Below are 8,085 nucleotides of genomic sequence, written 5' to 3' on the forward strand. Positions count from 1 at the left end.
CAGGAATTTCACAGCAGAACAAACGAGAAAGGGTAAGGAAACCGCTCTGAGCATTGGGACTGCATCGCTTTTAGCCAGGTATAAGTGATCAGCAATTTCACCTCTGAAAACCCAATACAAGGTTGTTTCTACACGCATTTCCAAAGGAGAGGGGAAATAATACATTTCGAAGAGGACTGAGGATGATTGCAGTAATTTAAGGAGTGATACAGATTTTCTGGCTTTGGGCAAGTCACTCAATGTCCCTGGTCCGTGTGCTGTTCATCCACTGCCACAAAGTCACTGCAAGGACCCAGGCACTTCCTAGAGAGCCACAGGTCTCTGCTGGGGAGTAAATCATGGGAAAAGTTGGAAGTAACAACATTAGCAAAACCCTACATAAACACCCATGTGAAAATACATGTCTGTGTCTGTGTCTGTGTCTGTGTCTATGTCTATATGTCTATGTCTATGTCTGTGTCTATGTCTATGTCTATGTCTATGTCTATTAAACATCCCTCAGATCCCTGCTGTACGCCAGTGAAAAATACATGAGATTCTACATGACTTTAAGCAGCCAACAGTCCTCCTTCTCCTTGAAACTCTCTAATCTGATGTGATTTAACAAACTCAGAGCTACTTGGAAAACTGAAAGAAAACTCAGCTCTAGAACTATAAAGCATTGTTATTTAGGCCTTTGGCATCAGCTGCTAAAATCAGGTGGGAAAGATTGTTGTAAAGGTACTTAACTGGCAAACCTGGCACCAGTGAGTTCAGAAAAGAGAACTTTTCCAAAATACCAGCGTTATTATGAGCTTATGTTAAGAGGGGATATATACAAAAGAATGTAAGGGGTTTTTTTTAATCTTGCAGGAGTGGAAAACAAGTGAAATTACACTGAATTAATTAATGCATTCAGGTAAAAACAAACTATCTTCCTTAAAAATTCTGCTACTCCAGTGAAGATCCCCTTATTGCTGGGGCCAAAGAGCTACTGATACCCAGCTCGATCAATGCCAATTCAGCGAACTTTGCCGTAAACCTTTCTAAGCAATGTACACAGTCCTAGTGGAAATACAGACCCATTTCATCTGCAATTGTTCAATTCTGTGCCTCTCATATTAACAGGACCACATATGGGAGCCCACATATGACCCAGCAGGAAGCTGCCTTGAAGACAGGCCAAGATATTAAACATATATGTTTAATATGTATATATTTATGTATATAAATCTTAGTGGCATTGCCTCACAACATATTCCTGCTTCTTTAAACTATTCACTACTGGTGCATCATTCCCTGTGTCTACACTGCTGAATAACTCAGCATTTGGATTCAGCTGGAGACCACGTCTCCCAGTCATTGACTTTACATCTGGATGCAAACTGTGCCAGAGGATTTCAAGTACATGGTGTTGACAGTCTATTTGTACAGCTGCTGGCAGGGAAAAGTCATTTGCCTCACAGAAATGTTCCTGTAAGAACAGGGTGGCTTCAAAACAAAGGCAGGTGGCTTAAAACCAAAATCAGTTCTACCCATTTCCTTATCTATGAAATGGGCTTAACTGCGTATTTTTACTACACAGAAACAGCCTGAGCCTTAGGTTTTATTGTCTGCAAATCCAAACTGGAAATAATGCTATAAAGACACCACCTACTGAGTTGTTATCATTTCTGAATGATTTCCCAACAGGTTTTGCTCACTGTCACCAGTGTATTTGTCGAGTGACTCAGTAATATGCAGAGGGCGAGATGGTTAAAGCCACTTGGCTGGTAAATGGCTACTAATGCAGGTAACTGGGCCCAGTGCCCACACTCTTGATCTCAGGATGCCTCTTTGTGGTCTCTGGCATCTTAAAATCTTAATATCTTAAACTAAAATAACTCAGTAGTTGGGTTCTGCTGGAGATCTGCTCTCCATATCCCTGACCATGTGTACACCTAAAGTCTTCTGGTCTTCTCCAAGGGAGGCCAGAAGCAAGGAAACTTGCTCCACCTGCACCAAACATAAGAGGACGCAATCCTCATAATATTTCAGGTACTTTGGACTCAGCTCCTTCCCCAAATAGACATTAAAAATATAATTACATATGATATGTAATGTAATTGATAGGCTAGGATAGGATATAGGATACATGATATATATGATATGATATGATATATGATATATGATATATGATATGATGTGGTGTGATGTGATATGATATGATATGATATGATTAATATAAATAATTCTTATGTCTTAGCCATCGTCGTACCAGCACAGGCCAGAGAATAAAGATGGGACCTATGAAGAGAGAAGAAGTTTGTGTAGGTCTGCCCTCTCCATCCTACTTGTGACTATTCAAAAGAGACATGACAGAAGAGGAAAAGACTTAGCAGTTTAGCCAACAGAACTAAAAAATATATGATCTTTAAAACCAAAAGTAATGCCAAGGAAGGGATTTGGGACTAACGCCTGTAGGCAGCTTTTTCCTCACTTCTCGGTCTGTTCATTTCTCATCTGCTTCCAGGGAAGCACCCGGGGGGGGAGGGTGTGGATTTGTATTTCACACAAAGCACAAGACAACTGACCATGAACAGGGATGGACTCCTCCTCAGAGCGACCATAAATGTCATTGACTGTTCTAAGCACAGGTTATGCTTCTTCCCCTTGCTTTTTCCAACAAGCCAGTGCATTTAAAACCAATATAAAACACTTCTCTGCATACACCAGACACACAGAGCAGAGGCCAAGACAAAGAAGAGAAGGTGCAAGTCAGATCTCGGCCACTTCTGCTTAAAACATTGAGGGCCAGGTTTTCCAGAAGATATGTGTGTTATTGCTAATTACAACATTTCCAATTTATCGGGATAAAACACGGAAAGCTGGAGCTATACCAAACTTTTCAGGGCACTTCCCAATTTAACAGCATATTAAGGCACTCCCTTCCTGCAGCACCTCTCAGTCTCTGCCTTTCTCAAGCTCAGCATCTCAGAAGGGTTCTCACATCCTGGGATCCTGACCAGGATCTTTTGAGGGATCACAACACCCCTACCCATCACCAGATCTACGAGCAAAGCAGCTTCGTTTCAGCAGTGCTTGACTCTTGTACAAACGCATCCGTCGCATCTCACGCTTCAAAACATTGGTCTTATCAGGGGATTTTATCATCAAGTTTCAACATTTGCTACACTGTACCTTTGAAGCCAGCGGGACAGTAACGTCAGAGAATACCCTAAAGCCACCCAAGGTCATAAAGTTAATGGATAATAAAGGCATCGAGTTCACTATGAATCATGCCTTAGCTGCTCTGTCTTCAAAGACAGCTGCATCCGGAGCATCCAGAGTATCCTAATGGCCTGACTCAGTAACATAACACGGAGTGGGGCAATGAGTACCACAAGTGGAGCAACAAATACACCAGCATTTAGGAAAGCAAAGAAAATGGACCCAAAGGTGGAAGAATCCATACTTGCAGAAGAAATTTTTTCAGACACTGTTTCCGCAGAGCAGCTCAGCTTCTAAGTTTTTCTGATGTACTTAGCGTTGCGTCCCAAACTTTCTCTCGTTTCACCATTTGGGTTTATCCGTTGCTAATTTAGACAGTCAGCTATTTGGTGGAGCACTGGCTGATCTTCAAGCCTAGTTGTGCTGGGCTGAATCACTGGAAAAGGTGAGGTTTTCCTCAAGAGCAGTTTGGTAGCATAGACACAACGCTCACGGGGCTGCATGTGTGGGGTCCAAATGCCACGCAGGTTCACATCATAAACAGGGCACAGGGACCTGCTGCCCTGCAGAGGCTTTCAAGCGTGATTCGGGGAGCCCAAGCGGGTGCTAGGAAGGAGAAGCTCAAAGTCCAATCCCAGCTCAAAATAAAAAGAGAAACTGGTGCATTTTTTGGGTGACGTGATGAGTGCTGAGGTTTTGATGATGCAGCGGTGCATTATTTTAGAAAATAAGGGAAGGGTTGAGGGCAGAAGGCTGAATGAAGGGCCAGTCTCCTGCCAGGTAGTCCCAGAGCTGGCCAAGCCTCAGTGAGGTTTTGGGGAGCAAAGGGGAGACCCTCCCTGTTCACCACTTTCCACATTTTATGGGACATGGCCAATTATCAGTGCCAAATTCACAAGCAAACAAGGATTTTGAAACACCTGAGTCAACAATGTGTATTTTATTGCCATGGCCACCAGAATTTCGACAAGTTTGTCACAACTCCACATTTCTGTTCCTTTCCTCCTTCATTCTGCTTTTGCCCTTTCTCTCCATTTACTCATGGTGTTAATACTGCCTTGCTGCTTCTTCACTCTCCTCCTTATTCCCTTCCCTACTCTCCCAGTTCCCTTTCCTGGGTTTCTGTTCGGGATCACCTTCTCCCAGATCTCCCCTGGGTGCCACCAAGGGCAGGGGGTGGTCCACAGAGTCACTTCTTGCCATAAGAAGGAAGGGGAACCTTCGCTCCTGTCTCATCTGCAAAGGCTTTTCCACCTGAACTGCCACCATTCAGACCTTAAAGACCATGGGACAAAGGAAAGAGGGTCTTTGAAGGACAACATTCATTTATAACTTTAACCTTTTCTCTCACACATGCTGCTATACGTGCTGGTAGGTCCTGTATGTTTTCCATGCTACCATAAGCTCTTTCTTTTCTGCTTTCTCCAGCTGATGAGCCCACATTTCACCACCCAGCAGGGAAGCTCAATGCTCCCAAAGAAGATTCAAGCAGGGGAAGCACAGCCCCTCACTGGATGCATCCCCATCAGCCCTAAGTTACATTTGGATCCTCCTCAGCAGAATAAAAGGCAGTGGCAGGGGAATCTGTGGAGCCCCACGGGCAGGAGAGGTCCCAGCAGACTGAGCCACGCTCCGAGCCCGAGGCGCCACACATCACAGAATCACAGAATCACAGAATCACAGAATCGCTCGGTTGGAAAAGCCCTCTGAGATCATCACGTCCAACCGCTCCTGTCTACCCCCTAAACCATATCCTTAAGTACCTCATCTACCCGCTCTTTAAACACATCCAGGGATGGTGACTCCACCACCTCCCTGGGCAGCCTGTTCCAGCTTCTGACGACCCTCTCAGGAAAGAACTTCCTCCTTCTCTCTAACCTGAACCTCCCTTGGCACAGCTTGGTGCCGTTTCCCCTTGTTCTATCCCCCATCACCTGGGAGAAGAGCCCAGCACCCACCTCTCTCCAAGCTCCCTTGAGGCAGTTGTAGGTGGTGATGAGGTCTCCCCTCAGCCTTCTCTTCTCCAGGCTAAATGTTGACAAAGCCAACACAGGATCAGACACAGCTCTTGAACCATCTAGAAAAACATCTGAGTGAAGAGGAGAAGCTTTAAATCTGGGTTTCCTTCAGTGCCAAGTTTGCTCTTCTCTCCAAAATTGTGTCCGTTATAAGGCCCTGGATCAATAGGCAAAATCTCTGGCTCTTACTACCCAATTGTAAGAGCAACACGACATCCTTCCCTTTACCACAAAGCTCCAGCGGAATCCACACACAAACATAAATCCCTACCTTGGCTCACTGCTCCCCCACATGCAACCTTCATAAACCCCTTGACATTCGTACATTCCCTCACAGAGTAACTCGAACAGAAAATGAAACAAAACCAAACCCCAAGCAAGGCAAAATGAACAAAAGGGAAACTTTTGGGACTAAAGCCATGCTCATTCCTTCATGAACCAGCCCTTGGCATCCCCAGCTTAACACCAACGAGCCCTTGATGTTCTCAGTGCTAATTTATAAAGGCCCTCCCGCCCGTGAAGTTCGTGCCCGCTGCAGCGGGGCTCAATAACGTTGCATAAAACATTCAGCAGCGGTGAATAAAGCTCATTAGGAACAGCTCGAGCGTGCAGGAACAGGACAGGCCCTTGCAGATCGCAGCAGCCTGGGAGGGGCTGCAAAACACCAGCAGCCAGATTAGCATTCAAGTGATCTTGACAAACTGGAAAAACAGTCCGGAAAAAGCAATTTAGCACAGACAGCGAGGAATAACTGTGCGGGAAATAAACCTGTGCAAGTATGAGATAAGGAACGCTGGGGCATACAAGGGTCTGGGGCACGGCATGTGTCACAGCCTGCCCATAACTCAATGGTATCACTGTTATGTGTTGTGTTGTGTTGTGTTATGTTATGTTATGTTATGTATATATATGTTTGGTTGTGTTGTGTTATGTTGTTATGTTATGTGTTATGTGTTATGTTATGTGTTATGTTATACGTTATATGTTATATGTTATGTTATATGTTATGTTATGTATATGTTGTTGTGTTGTTGTTATGTGTTATGTTATATATGTTATATGCTATATGCTATATGTTATATGTGATTGTGATATGTGATATGTTATGCATTATGTTATGTGTTATGTTATATATATGTTATATGTGTTGTGTTATGTGTTATGTTATGTTATGTTATGTTATCACAGAATCACAGAATCGCTCGGCTGGAAAAGCCCTCTGAGATCATCACGTCCAACCGTTCCTGTCTACCCCCTAAACCATATCCCTAAGTACCTCGTCTACCCGCTCTTTAAACACATCCAGGGATGGTGACTCCACCACCTCCCTGGGCAGCCTGTTCCAGCTTCTGACGACCCTCTCAGGAAAGAACTTCCTCCTTATCTCTAACCTGAACCTCCCTTGGCACAGCTTGGTGCCGTTTCCCCTTGTTCTATCCCCCATCACCTGGGAGAAGAGACCAGCACCCACCTCTCTACAACCTCCCTTTAGGTCTCCCCTCAGCCTTCTCTTCTCCAGACTAAACAAGCCCAGTTCCCTCAGCCGCTCCTCATCAGGCTTGTTCTCCAGAGCCCTCCCCATCCTTGTGGCTCTTCTCTGAACACGCTCCAGAATCTCAACATCTTTCTTACAGTGAGGGGCCCAGAACTGAACACAGCACTCAAGGTGCGGTGTTATGTTATGTTATGTTATGTTATGTTATGTTATGTTATGTTATGTTATGTTATGTTATGTTATGTTATGTTATGTTATGTTATGTTATGTTATGTTATGTTATGTTATGTTATGTTCTATGAGGAAATGTCCCTCCCCTATGTGTGATCTCATACTCAGAAATACGAAGAAGAAGCCTTGTCTGCACATACCCGAGGTGCTCTCCCATGACTCACCCTGCAAGGCCTTAGGGTTTGGTTCAAGGAACTCCAAATCAACTGAGGAAAGGCAGAGATCAAAAGATAATAATAAGTATTAAAAAACTAAGATTTAAAGCTGTCTTCAGATAACCTAAAAGGTGCCTGCAAAGGAAGAGGAAATAAATTGCTTTCCCTGTCCATAGTGGGCAAACTTTAAAACTACAAAACAATTGTGGTGGAAAAGGTCATTTCTCTGAGGCAGATTGCCTGGGAGGTAACTGTAATGATGGTCCAAGAGCTACCAAATGGGACAGGTTTGTTCTGCAGGAGCAGTTTCAGACATTGGAAGCATGCTTGTCTTTGCCCATTTGTTTGTGTGCTTTCTTTGCACAGAAGGTAAAAGCTGGCTTCATTTTTAAGATGCTGTTCCACTACAAGATTTTATTGGTTGTGTACTGAGGCGCAGCACTTAGAAAAGCACTGCCATACCATGGAAAACAATGCAAAAATAAAAATAAAAAGAGAAAAATCCAGCTGCTTTTCCATTCTCCTTCTGGAATTGACTCTACAAGCTGACTTTGCAGGCCCTGAAGCGCTCATGTTACTGTAACCACAGCTCGAAGAGGCTGCTCATTGTTCTGCTGTTCCTCTTTCTCAAACATTGCCCGCAGAAATAACGCGCAGCTCCCACAGGAGTCCCTCTGAAACTGCAGCAGCTTGGGCTGCCCGTTTAGAGGCATCAGGGCACCTACAGGGGGCTTAGGAAGATGGACCATATATCTTCAGGTACTGGAAGCCCTCAATAAGGTCTCCCCAGAGTCTTCTCTTCTTCAGGCTGAACAACCCCAACTCTCTCAGCCATTTCACCCCCATTAAAAGGAGGCCACCTACCTCCAAAATCCTCACAACATCAGCTCCAGAAGCTTCCCAACCACCAGCGCCCAAAAGATGCCCCTGCATCCCTTCACAGCCTCCCCGAGCCACCCAAAACCGCGCTGGCCTGACTGGTGGATGCTCTGCCCCC

Source organism: Mesitornis unicolor, unplaced genomic scaffold (assembly GCF_000695765.1).
Source record: "Mesitornis unicolor isolate BGI_N332 unplaced genomic scaffold, ASM69576v1 scaffold19224, whole genome shotgun sequence".
Lineage (NCBI taxonomy): Eukaryota > Metazoa > Chordata > Aves > Mesitornithiformes > Mesitornithidae > Mesitornis > Mesitornis unicolor.